Genomic DNA, 19,541 nt, shown 5'->3' with positions numbered 1-19,541 from the left:
TAAAAATATAACATTTTTTCACCAGTCTCAGTTGTTTTAGAAAAGTGATAAGTCTTTTCCTTTTTTCTAAGGCATGAAATTGTCTACTATATGAATGATTCTGAGATGGGTTATGCTAATGCTTTCCAATAATGCTGATTAACCTATGTCACCATAATTCAGGTAGATATTGATAGTGTGTTAGTAGATATATTGATGCTAACAAAATTGTTGATAAGGTATCAGAATGAAGTGAGAAAATTAAGAAAATCTACATCATCTGAGAGACTATCTAAATTGTCTGAAAATAGAATGTTGGTAAAATTCAAGTATTAAACGCATTCTTGATGGTTAATCAGATGAAAATGGTTAACAATGCCAAGGAAAACTAGATAAACTGAGAAACTGATGTGACTTCATTTTTGAGAAACCAGCCTCTACCTCAAAGCAAAGCCTGTCCAAGGAAGGGGGCGTGGTCCTTGTCCTTGGAAAAATCCACAGAGCACTCCTAGGCACATACCCACCCTGCAAATAACAGAAGAGATCTGAAGCACAGGTGTCCCTGTCAGGCTAGGTGAGGACCCATAGCAACCCCCTAGCAACCAACAATCAGCATGAGACAGGGAAAATACCTGGAATGATAGATGACCCTCCCAGTAGTTTATGGTGGTTGATAGCATGTTGGGAAACCATGTAGTTCAGCACATACTCCCCTCATGACTAAAATCAATCAGTTCAAAAGAATCCCCCTCTTGTACTAACCAATCACCCTTACCCAACTTGTTCCCGCCAGTGAATGTGCTAATCATGTTTTAGAGTTGTTTTATGATTTTCCTGTGGTGTGTGATGATTGCTAAGAAGTGCTATGATGTATGTGAAGTCCCTGCCTTCCCCAAAGAGTGTATAAAACTGCTGCAAAGCCTGGGCTCGGGGCCTCTCAGCATCACCAGTTACTGTGTGCATGGAGGACCAAGCTAGCTTGAAATGAACACCTCTTTGCTGCTTACATCAATCTTGGTCTCTGGTGGTCTTTTAGGGGTCCTGAACTCGAGCATAACAAAACCAAGACATTAGCTATATAATGGCAGAGTTCTTAGCTGATGGTGAAGCCAGAATTAGGTAGTCAATATAGATAGGTAAATCAAGTCAGGTTGGATCAAGTAGGACAATTTTGAGTGAGACTGAGGAGTTGGAGACTGTCCCCAGAGAGACTGAAACGTTAATTCCTTTAGAGCCTTTCTTTCACCCTTATCAATAATTTGCCCTACTCCAACCTGTTGCCAAGGTAACCTGTCCCAGGAATTGCCCCTTCCTACAGGGAGCTAGCTAGAAGGTTGTTAATGTGTCCTAGGCTACTCCATCCTACTCTGCCCCTTTCAGCCCACCGGTTTGCCACCTTTGGGCCATCCCATGGAGCATTCCTGGACCTACTCACTTAAGCAGAAAGAAGAAATATAAGGGGGAAAAAGGCATAAAAACAAAGGAAGCCACGGGCATATAAAAAGGTGGAACAACTTGCTTCTTAGGATACCAGGATACCAGCTATGGCCCCCTTCTCCCTTGCGGAAGAAGTCTATGTTACCCCTTGAAAGGTGGGTGACTCACCAGAGAAGGAAATGCAACCAGGATATTTTATTGGAGGGTTGCCCAAAGGGGAAGTAAAGGAAAGGAAGAGAGCAGAAGCCTGAGCCTGTAAACTTCAGCTTAAGAAGGGTTGCTTAGGCGACTTGGCAGGTGCTAATTGGCAGGGTGACTCAGGAACAGGCAAGGGGACACTGTATCCTGTGAGGATTGGTCGAGAAAACTTTTGACTTTGGCGCCTTTCAGTTTGGCGCCCTTCAGTGAGGAGGGAGAGGGGTATGGGATTATGTGATGTAATTCTCCAGAGATGGAAATTTAACTTCAACAGAGAGAAACCCGACATGGGAAAGAAAACCAAAAGTCAAGGTCTCCCACACACCCAACACCCCTTTTTAAATAAACCCTGCTTTATATGCTTGCCTTGGCATGCTTCTCTAATGTTTAAACTTCAACATGTGGGGAAGCAGGACTCTTTACTGATAACTGGCAGTATCAATCGATCTTTATATAGTTATGTAAAAAGAAGAACATACAGCTCTGAATTTAAATATTGAGCTGAGGAGACTTCCTAAAGCTTCAAAACACTACCTAGATTCTTTTGGTTACTTATAGTGAAGTTGAAGAGGAAAAACATAACTAAAAGAAAAACTATACCTTGATAAGTAAGATTTTTAGTCTGTCCATATTTTAAAGAGGCGACAGTTAGCAGATTAACTGTCAGGGTTGTCACTCTGGCGAAAAGACCATGTGTATAACTAGACAAACTTGCTATTGCTGAAGAAATTAGATAGGTATTTCATGAATCCCCTTAGTCAACTCAGCAGAATTCAAGAATACAGATGAGATTATCCAGGGAGAATTTTCTTTAAAGTCATAAGGTCACATTACATACACAGGGGACAACGAAAACTTCTGAGAAGTTTTTTATCAGCAGAAACACCAATAGATTACAAGTGTTTCACTGAAAGGGCAGGAGTGGAAGAACATTAAAAAAACAACAACAACAACAAAAAAACACCTGAGTTTCAAGAGTTTGCAAGTGTTACCAAAAGCTCAGTCCTTGTCCCCAGTACCAATCCAATAATGAGGACAGAGTTCTGAGAAAAAGGAAAAGTAAGGTGTTTTATTGCTTTGCTAGCAGACAGGGAACTCCTGTCCCAGAGACTGTGATTCTGCCCATCAGCAGGAACAGGGGGCTTTTAAAGAGGTGATTCTGTAATGCCAGATTCGTGGGACCCCAATAGACCTCCAGGAGCTGAATCTGATGCAATCACACAAGAGTCTTTATTGCAAGCTCAGGTCTGGACTCACAACTGTTCCTGATGCAGCAGTCCCAGGGTGTGAGTCCCGGTCCTTTGTTCAGTGATATTTTGTAGGTTTTGGGGGGATACTCTATGCATCACAACATCACACAGCATATCATACTGCGGGAAAATCAAACAACAACTCTTAACATTGATTAGCACATTCACTGGTGGGAACAAGTTGGGTAGGGATGACTGGTTAGTACAAGAGGGGGATTCCTTTGAACTGATTGGTTTAAGTCACAAGGGGAGTATGTGCTGAACTACATGGTTTCCCAACATGTTATCAATGACCATAAACTACTTGGAGGTCATCTGGCATCCCAGGTATTTTCCCTGTCTCATACCGATTGGAGGTTGCTAGGGGGGTTGCTATGGGTCTTCACCTAGCCTAACTGAGTCAGGGACACCTGGCACAGCAGATCTCTCCTGTTATTTGCAGACAAACAACTCAGCAGGGTGGGTATGTGCCTAGAAAGGCTATATGGGTTTTCCCCAGGACAAGGGTCACGCCCCCTTCCTTAGGACAGGCCTTGAGGTAGAAGCTGGTTTCTCAAAAATGGAGTCACATCAGTTTCTCAATTCAAAGGCTACATTCCACATATTCTCTATAGGAGTTAAAATTCACTTGTTAATTTGGGAGATAGTCACTTCTGAAATCTTCTGGTACCAACCAGCTCCTAAATCTGGAGAACTTTGTTTCTATGTTGGGTGTGAACTCAGGGACAGATAACTCTGCCTAGGGTGGGGAATCAAGGTAATCCTGTTTTCCCTGAGATCAGGGAGGGGGAGAGATTAGGGAAGAGCAGGGAGAGAGGGAGAGAAAGAAATTTGTCCAATTTTAAAATAAGTTTCAGTGGCAGAGCAAAAAGGACTGTATTCAAATCATACAGTGGATCACTGTTACACAAGCAGAGAAAAATGCTGATAAATCCATTCAGTGGCAAAGGCATATACAATTTAAGAAAAAGAAAAGATCTGTGGGTAGATAAGAGGAAGGGGAATTTGGCCCAGACCTGGAGTACTTGAGACTGAGGACAAATACATGACTTCAAGAGAGTAGAAATTCAAATCACATATTATTCCCAGACTTCATATCCTAATGAAATTTGACCAGTTGGATTTCAAAAACTAGGGGAGAGGGAACAATAGTTCTTCACATATTTCTATTTTTTCAGTTTGGAATTTGAATATTGATATTGCCAGTTATGGTGAGGAGGAGTCCTTGCTTCCCCAAATGCTGAAGTATAGCACCAAAGAAGCATGCCAAGGCAAGTGTAGAGTGGAAAGTGAAAGCCTTTATTAAGGACAGCAGAAAAGACTCCCCCGCAACCCCAAGGAAGAAGGGAACCCAAAGGGGAATCCTTGGGAAGGGGAGGTCTTCTCCATTTCATATCTAAAGTCTTGTTTTTTCCTGTCCTTTATTTTGAGTATCTCTTTCTATCCTGTATGTGGTGGGGGATGCTGGTGGGAAGGTCAAAAAGTGGAAGGTAGGTGAACCTATGGGGCAATGGGGCAGGGGAGGAGTGCTCTGGACAGGAAGGTCCTAGGGTGATTTGATTAGCATCTCAGTACTTTGGGTGGACCTGTGACTTGGAAACATTAGCATTTCAGTCTCCCAGGTACTATTCTGGTTTTCCAGGCTCAGATTGACTGACTCCATTTTCTTAATTAGACTTGACATTAGACTGATTTTCCTAACTACACTAACTACCTATCTTTAAATCTGGCATCAATATTATACTGTTACCCTATATACAGTCCTTGATTAGCATCTGGATGGCCATTTTAAGTGACAGCCACCATTTTAAGGAAAAAGTTTTGCTTTGCCGCCCAAGGGAATTTCTGAGAAAGGCTCACCACTCCCTCATACCAACCCAACCCTTAACCACCTGCATTAGAAACTGCCTGGCTTTGATTCCTGAGCCTGCCCCTTAGAAGTCCCAGAACTGTTTTGCCTCTCTCCCCTGTAGAGAGATGGCCTATATTTGTCATCTCTGACGAACTCTCTTGTGTGTCTCTGCCTGATCTCCATCTTTCATTTCTCCCTTATCTATCTCTTGTTCCTCACTTTCCCTTCACCCTATGCCTGACCCATCTCTGTGTTTTGGGTGCATACAATTTGCCTTATAGTTTCACAGGTCCACAAATGGAAATTTAACTGCAGAAGGGATGAAGATGAGATGAACAGAGAAGAAAATAGAGAATCAATAATGTTATGCTGTTGGCCTTAAAGATGAAAAAATGATCCCCAGGTCAAGATATGCAAGGAGTGTAGCATAGAATAGAAAAGACAAGGAAATATATTTTCCCCCTAGTGCCTAGAATAAACTTGGCTGTCCTGACCTCACATCCTATAGGTGAGATAAAAACTGTGTCATTTTAACCAGGAAATAGGTGATAGCTTGTTAGAACAGCAATAACAAACTAATATTTTTCTGTTTCTATATTACAATCCTGCAACAAATATAAGACTCCAGTTATTATCATTGAGGAAATAACAAACTGTTTGAAGTTAAAATACAAGAAAGTATGAAGAACTAAACTGTACTACTGGGGACCAAAAATTGGTAAAGATGATAAGTGGCAAAGATAGTATTTAAAGATGGTGATGGATATTGACAACGAAAATCTATTTAGTGTTTAGCATATGGCTGTGTTTTGGCTTTTAAGGTCTACTTTAAATCTTCTTAATTATTTTACCAGAAAGACTTTTAGCATATCCTCACTTTTCAGGCAAGAAAATTGAAATGGTAGCAATTTAATGACTTCTTTAAATACACAGCACATAATAAATGAAATCAGAAATTTAATCCAAGTATGTCTGTCTCTAGAAAGAAAGTTATAAATCTCATGACTTCTGCTGAGATGCAGAAAAATTAAAAAACAGCCTTCAGAGTGGGACAGAAACTCAGAAGGTTTTAATATTTATTAGGTTTTATATTAGAAGAGGAGGGAGGAGAATTAACCAGTATGGGCAGGAGAATGGTGTAAAGCTTTCCTCTGTTCATTTTGGCAAGACTAGAGTGTCTTCTTTGGGCTTTTATCTTCAAGATTTAGCAAAGACTGTGGATAGGAAGATTGACTATAAATAGCTTTATATGTACAGCTACTAATCATGATTTAGAAAGAGAAGAAAATGAATTTGAAAGATATTCAGCTCTTTAAGGTAACCTTGATCATACCATCTGGATAATATGAAAATTGAGTCTGGAAGGAAATTTCTTTCTCTAATCTTCATTGTATGAAAATGAAGAGAAAATTGATTTTATCCTCTCCAGACACATTCATGAAGCCTCATTTCAAGGCTTGAAGGATTCATCATTCTGTTACACCAGCTGAATTTTCACACTCCCTAGGTAAATAGCAGTGTTGGTGAAAACTCACAAAACACTTCAAGCTAATAATAAATGCAGCTACTTTTCAGTAAGATTTCATTGTAATGAATAGAAAAAGATGAGCTATAATGCAGCTTATAAAAGAGTAGACATTTAAAACATTTAAAAACCCTATCTTGGCCCAACATTTTAGTGATTTATTTTTATTTATGAAAAAGTGAAGAAAATTTTCCAGATGGAACACACACAGGGATCAGTAACTGTCAGCTCCTAACTCTGGACTGTCAGTTCAGTAGAGGAAGATGAGTTATTAACTCAGGGGGAAATTTTGATCAAGCTGTTTGCATTACCAAATCTATGGATAAAAAAAAAATTGAAGAAGCAGCATTTATGAGAAATATGTGCAGAATTATATTTTATCACTTATTATTTAGAAGAGCAAATAACATTAAAGTTATATTTAATTTAAGCAAGAAATTAGGGGAAATTTGTATTACTGTGGATTATGAGAATAAAATCCCTTTCTTTCAATAGCAGATCTACATTAACTCACAAATGCTCAACTATCTTTCTCGAAATCTTAAGGGAAGAAAAATTTGGAGTGATAGCTATACTACTCTGCAACATATTGTTGCATATTTTTCATATATTTACCAGACAAGAAGTGAAATTAATTTATTATGGAAAAAAAACGTGTATCTGTAGATACTTCCTCAGGTTTTGAAGTTTCATATTTCAACAAAGAGGAAAAGGCTGTTTAAAGAGTAGAAGGCTTCACATACCCAATCACATTACTTTGTAGATTTGCTATTAAAATTTTGATATTATTATTGACTACTATATATTTTGATAGTTTTTAATATTACTATTATTTTTATTCAAGTACTCTTTATGTATATCTTATTGATTCACTTTTGAATAAATGTTTTTAAAATAAAAAATATTTGTTGTAGGATTGTAATATAGGAACAGAAATATATTATTCCATTGGGCATATTAATTATATTTTTCTTTAAACTAATCAGCAGTTGATGTGTACCAAGGTTGTTTTCATATCTTGGCTATTTTGAATAGTGGTGCAATAAACATGAGAGAGCAAATGTCTTTTGGATGCACTGACACCATTTCCTTTAGATATATATCCAGTTGTGGAATAGCTGAATCATATGATAGTCCTATTTTTAAATTTGTGAGGAAACTCCATATTTTACTCCATGATAACCAGAATGTAACAGAGTTCCTTTTTCTTTGCATCTTTGCCAGTACTTATAATCCTCCTCCTCCTTCTCCAGCAATTCCTCCTCCTCCTCCTCCTCTTCCTCCTCCTCCTCCTCTTTTATGCAGTTCTGGGAATTCAATCCAGGTCCTATGAGGTGACAGCTCATTGTGGATTTGATATGTGTTTTCCTGATAGTTAGTAGTATTGAGCAATTTTTTTTTTCATTTATCTGTTGTCCACTTACATGTTTTCTTTTGAGAAATGTCTCTTAAAGTCTATAGTCCATTTTTTAAAAAATCGGTTTATTTGTTTTCTGTGATTGAACTTTTGTATTTTTTTATAAACGTTTGGCAGATACATGCCTTGCAAATATTTTCTCCTCTTTTGCAGGTTATCTCTGTGCTCTGTCAGTTGTTCTTTTCCAGTTCAGAAGCTTTTCAGTTTGATATAATCCTGTTTTCTGTTTTCACTTTTGTTTTCTGTGCTTTTGCAGACTTGTCCAAAAAAATCCTTGCCCATTGCAATGTCTTGAAGGATTTCCCCTTTCAGGTCTTATGTCTTTGATCGATTTTGAATTAATATTTTAAATGATAAGAAACAGTGGTATAATTTCATTCTTCTGTATTTTAACATACAAGTTTTATTCCAGAACAATTTATTGAAATGGGTATTTTTCCCCATTGTATGCTCTCAGCATTTTTATAAAAAAGTAATTGGTTATGAATGTATGAGCATTGTGATTATTGCCCTAGGGTTACCATTCAGATTTATTATAATATCAAATAGTTATTTAAAAGCAGTACACAGAACATAATTCTATTAATGTTTTCAGGTATATGTGTGTACTTGGATATAATAGAAAATATATATGAAAAGGATCTGAACATTTTTGCAAAGTCTGGGGGAAAGAAAAAAAGAGAGAGAGAGAAATGAGTTACAGTAGATGGGGTAGAGAGAGATGAGGGGGGGAGAGGGGAAGGGAAGGGGGATAGGAAGGGCATAGGAAGGGCAGCAGAATACAACAGACACTAGTATGGCAGTATGTATAAACGTGACTGTATAACCAATGTGATCCTGCAATCTGTACATGTGGGAAAAATAAGAATTCATACCCAATTTGAATCAAATATATGATATATGATATGTCAAGATCATTGTAATGTTTTGAGCAACTAATAAAAAAAATGGTTATCTCTTGGGTAGCATAACAGAGAAGAGTAACTCTCCACCAAAATCATTCTTTCTCTTTTGGTACACAGATAGAAGAGTCCTGGATGCTCACTCAGATAAATATATTGGATGTTTATGTTTTCATTAAAGAAATGGTGAAGAAAAGCTATCTTTAATTTCAGTCCCATCCAGAATAATCTTCATTCACATTTTGTATGTTCTTCTTTATCTCCAGGAGAAAGATCCTATAGAGAGTGGAAGCCAGGGTGGATTGAATCTAGATCCCTGAATCATCAATTGTCATGGAAACTTCTGATGACTAGGCTTACCCTGAATATACAATTAGAGTAGTGAGAAAGAAGTTTTATTTATTTAAGACATTTTATATTTTTACATATATTTGCTTTATTTTTTACCCTGTGCAATACTAGTAGAAAACGAGGATTGTACATGGTGAAGAGGGAAGAAAGTATGTGAGAGGAAACTGTTATGTTTTATTCTGTGCAATTAGGAACAAGCCACAATTTTAATCTTCAGTAATACTGCATACATCAAAAGTGAATGAAATAAAACCATAAGTTTTTTTTTTATTATTTGACAGCCTAGTACACTAAACAATCTTCTCTTCATTAAAATGTGAGCAGTTTACATCATATAGCTGGAATTTCTTTGAATGTACTTGAAATAACTGTACAAATATGTTTAGGATAATTTGAAAATAACTCTAACACTGAAGATATAGAAATAAGTACCAAATTCAGACCAAAGTGAGTTAACTAGCCCTTTAAACTTATAAAAGAAAATACACATATGAACATATTAATAAATATTATTTACATGGCAGAAAATATATAAAAATTAATGTTTAATTAACTTTAAACCAATGGAGTCACATGCATTCACAAATGTCTTAGCATTTAATCAGGCATAATTCACAATGGTTCTCCTTTATGAATTTAAATTTACAAGCATATATTGAATGGTTTAAGATGGGTTGGAATCAGGGCACCAGAAATAATGAAATATATATATTTGAAATAATATTCATTAAAAAAAAAAAATATATATATATATATATATATATATATATATATATATATATATATATTCTAGTTATGATTTTTGAACCTTAATTTCTTCTTGAATAACATGGAGACAAGCAAGCTCTTCTTTGCTTAATTTTGTCTGCAATGTTTTAGCTAGTTCTCACACTCTAGTCATAATAAATGGATTACAGTTGTTAAGGAATTATGATGTGCTTGGGTTGACCTTTAAGGGCTATATACATCCACTATAATTAAATAAACTCAACCATCATAAGAAATATACATTGATCATCTGCCTTCTATAGATGAGGGAGAAAAATGTCCAAAGATAAAATTAACATGCCAAAGTTTCTCAATTCTTATGTGCTAAATGCTTCAGACCTATATTTTAAACTACTAGAATAACCGAGAAGTAGCAGTTCTAATTCCTCACACCATGTTTCTATTCTTGGTGCTATCTTTATCTATAATTTATTCTTACTGTATCCCTCCCCTAAATGCCAGAAATTTGCCCAATTTTCCACATTTGTCATTCTTTGGTGACTCTGTACTCAGTATTAACAGTACTACTCAGAGTAAAATTTAAATGTTATATATTTTTTAAAATTCTCAGGGCATTGAAGAGAAGTAAACCCCATAAATTTAGGTCACTTACCAAAATCTCATGATGAACAGTAGGAAAAAACAATATTCTATATCAAATTTATGTGAGTCAAAAATTGTCTTATTAAGGTGAAGTGAGACAGGAAATAAAATTTCAAGAAATAAACAGTACAACTGAGACAATGAGTTATTATTTCTGAGAAGAAATAATTCAATCAGAATAATGATCCTTTTAGTAAGAAGACTGCCTGTCCTGTTGATATTTTGTTTATGGAAGCCTGGTCTGCTGAGGTGCACTTTGAACCTCACTTGTGAGAAATGAAGGAGCGAGCAATAAATGACCTGGCTATGGGGCATGTGTTCCAGACTGAGTACCTTTGGGTAAATGAACTTGTAATATTTCCAAAGTTTTATGACTACTGTAAGTTTAGACCAAATAAGCAAAGAAAAAAGTAATACAATTTAAGATTCAAGAAAGAGGGAGTGACCGAAAAACAACTCACCTCCATGTAAACTATGAACTACTTGAATCTGAGAATGAAATGATCTGATGATTTCTTAATACACCACACTGAGACTGAAAGACCAAATACACAGTGTGGGGAAGAACAACAAAGAGGTTAGTTAGTATGTGGACTCATCAGGCCGAGTGGATATTGATGTGATCTTGAATGAAATTGACAATGGTGAAGATGATGACAGAAAACTATAATAGAAAATATTTCCAGAGGTAACCTGCCTTGATAATTAACCAGAGGGGGTGGGGAACTGGACAATTTAGGTAACGGTTTTAGCATTATTTATGGTGGAGTATAAATTATAGATTGTTTTGTTAGGTGATGGAATAAATGATGAGTTTTGCTTTAAAAAAAATAGCACTGTTTCTGTAGTACTATTACCGCTGATTTCCATATTTATTCATAAAAATGTACTGTGACACAGGTAGGATCATGCACTATCAAGCCTTTCTTTCCTTTGTATTTTTACTTCCTCACATCACTTACTAAATCATTTATAATCATTTCATTGGCTAAACCCAGGAGAAATCCTGAAGGCAATCAAGAAAGTCTGTAATGACAGAGCCACCTGGGGGCAAGTCAGGTGCCAAGTAAATGGGTAAAATACATATTCTGGGAATGTTGTCTTAATAAACCATTTGATTTAAAGATATGTATTCAAAGTTCAGACAAACTGCAATAATTTATCAGTAGAAATTTAGAACTATATATTGAAAATAGCATTTAGATTTGATCACTGTCCAATGTGTGAAGAGTTGTCATCATGCACAGGCACATCTCTTCATGCTCATGTACAGGAACCATCTTTTTGCTTCCTTAACTTCAAAATTTATTACTCCTGGATAATTTCCTATTTCTTTCCATAATAAAATCTTAATTCCATTATTACTATGACATGGCAATTAAGAAACTCTTTTTTCATTAAAAACAGTATAAATTTTCTTGCATCTCAAATATCTTAATTGTATTTAATGTGGTTTACATCTTTACTCATGAAATTATATCACCCACTATTACCAAGGCTCAAATGAATACTGCCTGCCAATCATTCTTTCAAGCAGCATTATTGTGCTTTGTTAGTACAATAATAAACAGTATTAAGTTTATCTGCGGTAAGCAGTAAAGTGTGAAAAAATAATTTATTTTCTGGTTACGACAAATTCGCCATTTAGAATTTTTTTAGGGGAAACAGAATACATTAACTTCTAATCATGACTGCTCTTAAACTCTTTAAAAGTCATCACCACGTTTTTAGGCTGTCACTTTTCTTAGTGATGATTGCATCTCTGAAATCCATGGGATGGGAAAAATGGGGGTCTGTGTGCAGAACAGGAAGAGTACTCCTAATTGCACATAGGCTATCCATTACTCCCTTAGCATGGCTTAAGACTCTGTTTATCAACAAATCAGTGGGAACAAAGAGAGGACATTCTGAGAAAGGATATGTTGATGTTGTAGGAATGTGATTTCAAAAGCCCTCAGAGAATAAAGATAAGCCATCCCTAGAGGACTACCTTCCATGAGAAATGGAACCTGCAAATGGGGTGGTATTGATTGTCCTGAAGGCTGGTATAACTTGTGTGCAAAGCCTCACCACCCTGAGGCTCTTTAGGCTAGAAAAAATGCTAGTTTAGAACTTAGAGGGGCAAGACACAACACAGAGACCCTCATAATACAATTTAAGTTCCATGAGCAGGAAGTGGAATACTGGGCTATGGATGTGGCTCAAGCAGTAAGGAGCTCACCTGGCATGCGCAGGGCGCTGGGTTCGATCCTCAGCACCATATAAAAATAAAAATAAAGATGTTGTGTCCACCAAAAAGTGAAAAATAAATATTAAAAAATTCTCTCTCTCTCTCTCTCTCTCTCAAAAAAAAAAAAAAAAAAAGAAGTGGCATACTGGTATCACAGATCCTGTGATTATGAGTGAAAACTCCTCCCAAAGATCAATGTGTCAGCACTGCTCTGGCAGCCCAATATGTAATTCCACACAATTTTGTACACACCAAAAGGAGGAAAAAAAATATCACCAAGCAGTAGTTCTAGAATCAAGACTTAGCCAGGGGACTGGGGAACCACCACATAGGTATTATTCCTTGAATTTTTCAAGGCATATGGTCAACATGTTCATATATACATACCTGCATCCTGGTATGGGATGTGGGTCACTAGGCCAAGAGAACAATGTTGGCTCCAAATATTCCCAGGAACTGACATGAGATAAACTGGGACTCAAAATATTCTGAGGAAAGTATTTAAATACACAGAGACTTTGCAGAACATGGAACAAATTTTATATAAAGGGTGGGCCTTCTGTGGGTATACATGAAGAAAGATTGTATTTTCTTTTTTATTTTTACTTTTTAATTTTCAGGAAGCAGGTTTATTTAAGCTGCAGTGGTCCAGAGGACTAATACCTGAAAATCTCTAGACACCAAGTCTGGAAATTCTTTGAAATTTGTACCAGCTGAGGGAGTTTATATAACACTGGGTAGTTACACAGCATATCCTCTTTGTCCCATAGTCTTAGGATAGGCAGAGGTTTTACAAGTTTTACCAAGGAAAACAGAAATAGTAACTGTTATACAACAAGCTCTCTTGAGGCAGAGTCTATCACACCTTTTGCTTACAAACCTGGTGTTTACAAGAAAGAGGAGGTTTCAAATCACACTGAGCTTTCTGCAGAAATCCTGTGAAATCCTGTTGACACTATAAAATCTTGCTGAGAGAAGGTTTAATTATGGTGGGACTCCCTCAAGAAGTTTAATTATGTCATTTTGGTGGGGTATCTGCTGGCTGCATTTCTAGCCTTTTCTAGTCATTTGTCATTTTGGTGGGGTATCTGCTGGCTGCATTTCTAGCACCTGAAGAGCTGGAAATGAGAAGGTTGGTGTGAAAACAGAGTGGCATCTGTGGTGCAGTTCCCAGAGCTAGAAGCAGGTGAAGTGTTCACAGCCTAGTTTTTACCCACCCTCACTTTCCAATCCCCACCCCACCCAGCAGCCCAATCAAAGCATATTGCAGTCACCCCAATTTCTGTCTTCTACCAATTACCATTCACTTTATCTTCTTCCTCCTCTTCATCATCTCATTTATTCTCCTTTCCATCCTCAGCAGGTTCCTTTTCCTCCTCAACCCCATCCTCATGCTCCTCTTCCACTTCTTTCTTTTGCTCCTTTCAGCTTGCCTTATTGCCCACTTTCTTCTTAGCACCTTCAGGTTCTTAACACTAAATAGACCACTGACTCATACTGTTCTCCAACGTGGAGCTGGGACAGGGTCAGGACTGGTGTGGAGACTGGGCCCCAGTGTGCAGACTGAAGGGTCTGGACTGTAGAGTGTGTGTGGTAGCTGGAACACTGCCCAGTGGTAAAGGCAACAGTGGTGAGGGCCAGCTGGAGCATTCTCATAGAATCTTTTGTTGCATTTCTGTTATTCCTAAGGTTAGGGATTAATGGTTCATAGTGTATGCCTGAGTCAATAGCACCACACCATTTTCCAAAGTGGCTTTACCATTTTACCTTGCCGCATCAGGTTCGAGAGTTCCAATCACTTAATATGTTTGTGCCTGTAGTCTGTTTTTTTATTGTTTTTATTTTTGGTCTTTGTTTTCTTATTACCTAGTTGAGCATGCAATAGTATCTGTTGGTTTGAATTTTATTTCCTTAAATAGTATTGCTTTATAATCATATTCATATATTTATCTTACATTTGAATGTTTCTTCCTTTGTGAAATATTTAAAATCTCTCATCTGTGCTGTACTCTGTTGGGGTGTCTTTTTTTTCCCCAAAGAAATGTATAGTACCTCATATACTCTGCACCATAAGCCCTTTACTAGAAATGTGCACTAAAATCTTCTTCTCTTGCTTTAGACCTCGCCTTTAAGCATTACTTACACTGACTTAAAATGACAAAAGTAGGATTCACAGATATGAAGCCCTAGAGACTTACAAGGTGGAATCTCAGGAAGGAGGAAGAAACACAATAAAATACCTGAAGTGCATGTGAACCCTATGAATTTTAGATAAATGCCCATATGCACTGTGATGAGATGACTAGGGAATATTCACAAAGGGCAGACACTAGACGTTGGGTTGATCTCAGGCTATGTGCAACTGGGAAGGCTAAAGGGGTCTAGTCAAAAACCCAGGAAAGACCTGCTGCTGAATGTGGCTGTGTCCTCTGGTCTTCTTGGTTTGACTACCTCCAATAAGCTCATTTTGGTTTGGTGAGCTCTGAATTATGTGTAATTTTGGAGGCAGTGTCCTATGCAACTCTTTCTCCTTCTCACTTTGTGTTGCGGTTCTTGCTCCTGTCCTGGTTCAGTTTGCAGGCCTAGGATTCCCTACCTTTCTTCCTTTTCCTGTGCTTGGATCTGGATTTTCTGAAATTCTGTCACATACTGTGTGCAACGAGAAGGTCGCTGGGGGATATGCCATCTCCTGTGCTGTGGGGCTAAGACTGTGTGAGGGTCGCTGTTGGTGTACCATCTGGATCTCTACAGGGGGTTTGTCCATCTTCTTACTTTTGAGGGTAACATCAAAACATTGAGAACATTTTATGACCATAAACTGAGCGATGCCAGCAGTCACTAGAAACTAGAAGCATTCTTATCTATAGTTTTTAAAAGGAGTATGATTCTGCTAACACTGTGACATGAGTCTCTTGTCAGGGTGCTTAACACATTCCTGACTTGAATCTAAAAGCAGCTTTTCCAAGGACATTTGGAATTTGTACTTGGGCATTTTTAAAATGAACTTCCCAAGTTCTCAAAAAAGTAAGCAGGCCTTCTTCCTCCTTTGGGAATGACCAGATGGAATCCCATCAATTGTCCTTGAAACTGATAACCCAGCGTGCTGCCAGGGTCAAGGTGATAGACCCATCCAACCTGATGTTCTGCTTTCAGCCACTTGCACTTTGTGACAAGAAAGTACCAGGGAACACTACAGTAAACACATTGGGTTTTGGATATTGTTTACCTTTTGCCCATGGTCTGGCAGTCACCAAATTTCTACCACATAAACAAGTCAATAATTTGGTCACCATAGTTTCTGCCTTGTCTTCCTCTTTCTATAGCATCATAAGTCCCACATAACCATTGCAATGTTCCCTGGTAAATGTATTCTTACATTACACTTATGAACATTTGCTGGGATGGCCCACAACTGTAATATGTTGCTTTGTCAAAAGAGTAAAAATTACCATAGAATCCACCAACTTTACTTCTGGGAATATAGCCATAAGAATTAATACCAGGAATTCAAGCGAACCTGTCGACATACACGTTCATAAGAGCACTATTTGCAATAGCCAAAATATGATACAATCTAAATGTGCACTGACAGATAAATAGATGGTATACACACAATAGGATATTATTCCTCTTTAGAATATATGATATTCTTATATCACTACAATAAGAATAAACCGAAAAGGCATCACGATAAGTGAAGTAAGCTAGACACAAGAGAACAGGTACTGTGTAGTAGACCCACTTCTACTGGTATCCAGAATGGTCATATTCATGGAAGTAGAAAGTAGAATGGTAGCTGGCGGGAGGAGGGGATGAGAAGCATGTTTAATGATGGAGTTTCAACTTGGTTATATGATAATTTCCAGAGATTAATGGTGGAATGTTTGTACAGCAATTGAGTGTATTTAATGAAACTGAACTGCACACTCATAAACATTAAAAGGTTAAATATAGTATATACATGGATACAATCACGACCAAAATCATTTCTATATTAAGCAACAAGTCTTTAAAATTCACTGAACCAACACTTGTTGTTTGCGTCCTTAATAGCTGCCATTCTGACAGGCATGAGACGACATCCTAGAGTAATTTTGATTTGCCTTTCTCTAATTGCTAGAGATGTTGAACATTTTTTCATATGTTTGTTGATTGTATATCCTTTTCTGAGAAATGTCTGTTCAGGTCCTTGGCCCATTTAGTGATTGGGTTATTTGGTATTTTTGTATAGCTTTTTGATTTCTTTATATACCCTAGAGATTAGTGCTCTGTCTGATGTGTAAGGAGCAAAAATTTGCTCCCAACATGTAGACTCTCTGTTCACCTCACAGATTGTTTCTTTTGCTGAGAAGAAACTTTTTAGTTTGAATCCATCCCATTTATTAATTCTTGATTTTAGTTCTTTCACTATAGGAGTCTTATTAAGGAAGTTGGGGCCTAATCCCACAAGATGAAGATTAGGGCCTACTTTTTCTTCTATTAGACAGAGGATCTCTGGCTTAATTCTAAGTTCAGTTTTGTGCATGGTGAGAGATAAGGGTTTAATTTCATTTTGTTGCATATGGATTTCCAGTTTTCCCAGCACCATTTGTTGAAGAGGCTATCTTTTCTCTGATGTATGCTTTTGGCAGCTTTGTCTAACACAAGATAATTGTAATTTTGTGGGTTAGTCTTTGTGTCCTCTATTCTGCACCCCTGATCTACCAGTCTGTTTTGGTGCCAATATCATGCTGTTTTTGTTACTATTGCTCTGTAGTATAGCTTAAGCTCTGGTTTAGTGATGCCACCTACTTCACTCTTCCTGCTAAGGATTAATCGCTTTAGCTATTCTGGGTCTCTTATTTTTACAGATGAATTTCAAGATTGCTTTTTCTATTTCTATGAGGAATGCCTTTGGAATTTTTATCAGAATTGCATTAAATCTGTATAGTGCTTTTGGTAATATGGTCATTTTGATAATATTAATTATGCACATCCAAGAGCAAGGTATATCTTTCCATCTCCTATTTTCTTCTTTGATTTCTTTCTTTAGGATTCTGTAGTTTTCATTGTATAGATCTTTTACCACTTTCATTAAGTTGATTCCCAAGTATGGAAAGTAGTATGGAGATTTCTTGGAAAACTGGAAATGGAACCATCATTTGACCCAGCTCTCCCTCTCCTCCATCTATACCCAAAAGACTTAAAAACAGCTTACTACAGGGACACAGCCACATCAATGATTATAGCAGCACAATTCATAATAGCTAAATTGTGGAACAAACCTCCATCTCCTTCAGTAGGTGAATGGATAAAAAAATGTAGCATATATATACACATTGGAATATTACTCACAATAAAAGAGAATAAAATCATGGAATTTACAGGAAAATGGATTAAGTTGGAGACTATGATTCTAAGTGAAGTTAGCCAATCCCCCCCTCCAAAAAAATGCTGAATTATTTCTCTGTATAAGGTGACTGACTCATAGTGGTGTAGGGAGGGGGAGCATGGGAGGAATGTTGGAACTCTAGACAGGGCAGAGGGGTGGGAGGGGAAAGGAGTGAGCAGGGGGTTAGTGATGATGGTAGAATGTGATGGACATCATTATTCAAAGTACATGTATGAATACATGAATTGGTGTCAACATACTTTACATACAACCAGAGATGGGAAAATTTGTGCTCTGTATATGTAATATGAATTGTAATTCATTCCACTGTCATTTATTTTTTAAAAATCAATTAAAAAATTCACCAAATCAATTTTTGTGGGGACAATAAACAACTCTTTCTTAAGTAACATATTAAATCTATTAGTGACATGGAAATTGCTCCTGAGCAGGGTAAAACTGTAGAACACTGGTCTAAGTCCATTGTCTCTGACATACTAATCAGTCATCTCATTTTTATCTCTACCTTTTATTCCTGGGTACAGGTATTCATGCTTCAGGAATGACTTTATCATATGTTCATGTATTTAAATCATATAAAAATCTCAACAGAGAGCAATATGTTCTTCTGGGGCCTTTTCTTAGATTATGCTATAACTCAGCTTCCAGCTGTTCAACTTTGTTCCATTCAAGGCAATTCCTCTGATTAATATGATGAGATTGAAATGTTGATGCAACTAAAATTGCTCAAAATAACACATTATATTCCAAACGAGTGAATGCATGTTGTCAAACATAAAAGCCCTGGGGATGACCCTCGCCTTTAAGAGTCCTAAGAGATCTTTGTTTTTTTTTATTTTCATTGCCTAAGCTTGGCCAATCAAAATTTAATTCTATCCGCTATTCAGACCCTCTCTAACATAGTGGCCCCTATGGCATAAGTTCTTTTTAATCTTTGTTGTCACAATAATGTAAGGAGCCACAGATGCTTATCCCAGGAGTTTTTCCTATGCTTTTACTGCACCCATGCTATCCCCAGTGATAATTTCATAATCATGATAGCACCCTGTTTTAAGGATGATCAATGTTCTGTTCTTTTGAAAAGTGTATATCCATTCATTTGTTAAATATATGGAAAACCCCATCCCAGATATGCATTTTGAATAATTTTTTCTGGGGTCACTTGTGGTATTACATAATGCATAGAGTGGGATTACGGAAGAGAAATACATGCATATTCAAAAGGAAAGATTCTAAAGTATAATGAAAAAGACTATTAACATTGGTGTGGACATAGGTAAAGGAAATTAATAAGAGATGAAAACATGTTGTGAGGTTAGTAGTGGACAGAAGTAACTTCTAGGTGTGAAAGAACAAGGGGAAGTAGTCATTTCAGAGCCTTAAAGGAGTCTGTAGATGAGGAGCAGCAGAGAGGAGCTGCAGCCCTCAGCAGGGGAGCTCATCCACCAACAGCCCCTGTCTAGACAGAGGATGGCATGGGTACAGATGCATTGACCTCCTCTCCCCTGCATACTTTCTTCTACTGCAGAGCTTCTTAGTGATGGGACACAGTGCAGACACACAGACCAAGGAAACTATGGAGGTCACATGCCTAGGACTTATTGGAGACACAGAGAAAGAATAATAGAACTAGAATA

This window comes from Marmota monax, unplaced genomic scaffold (genome assembly GCF_021218885.2).
Source record: "Marmota monax isolate L192 unplaced genomic scaffold, Marmota_monax_Labrador192_F-V1.1 WCK01_AAM20220418_F8-fsc00061, whole genome shotgun sequence".
Lineage (NCBI taxonomy): Eukaryota > Metazoa > Chordata > Mammalia > Rodentia > Sciuridae > Marmota > Marmota monax.
Note: the sequence above shows the minus strand (reverse complement) of the source record.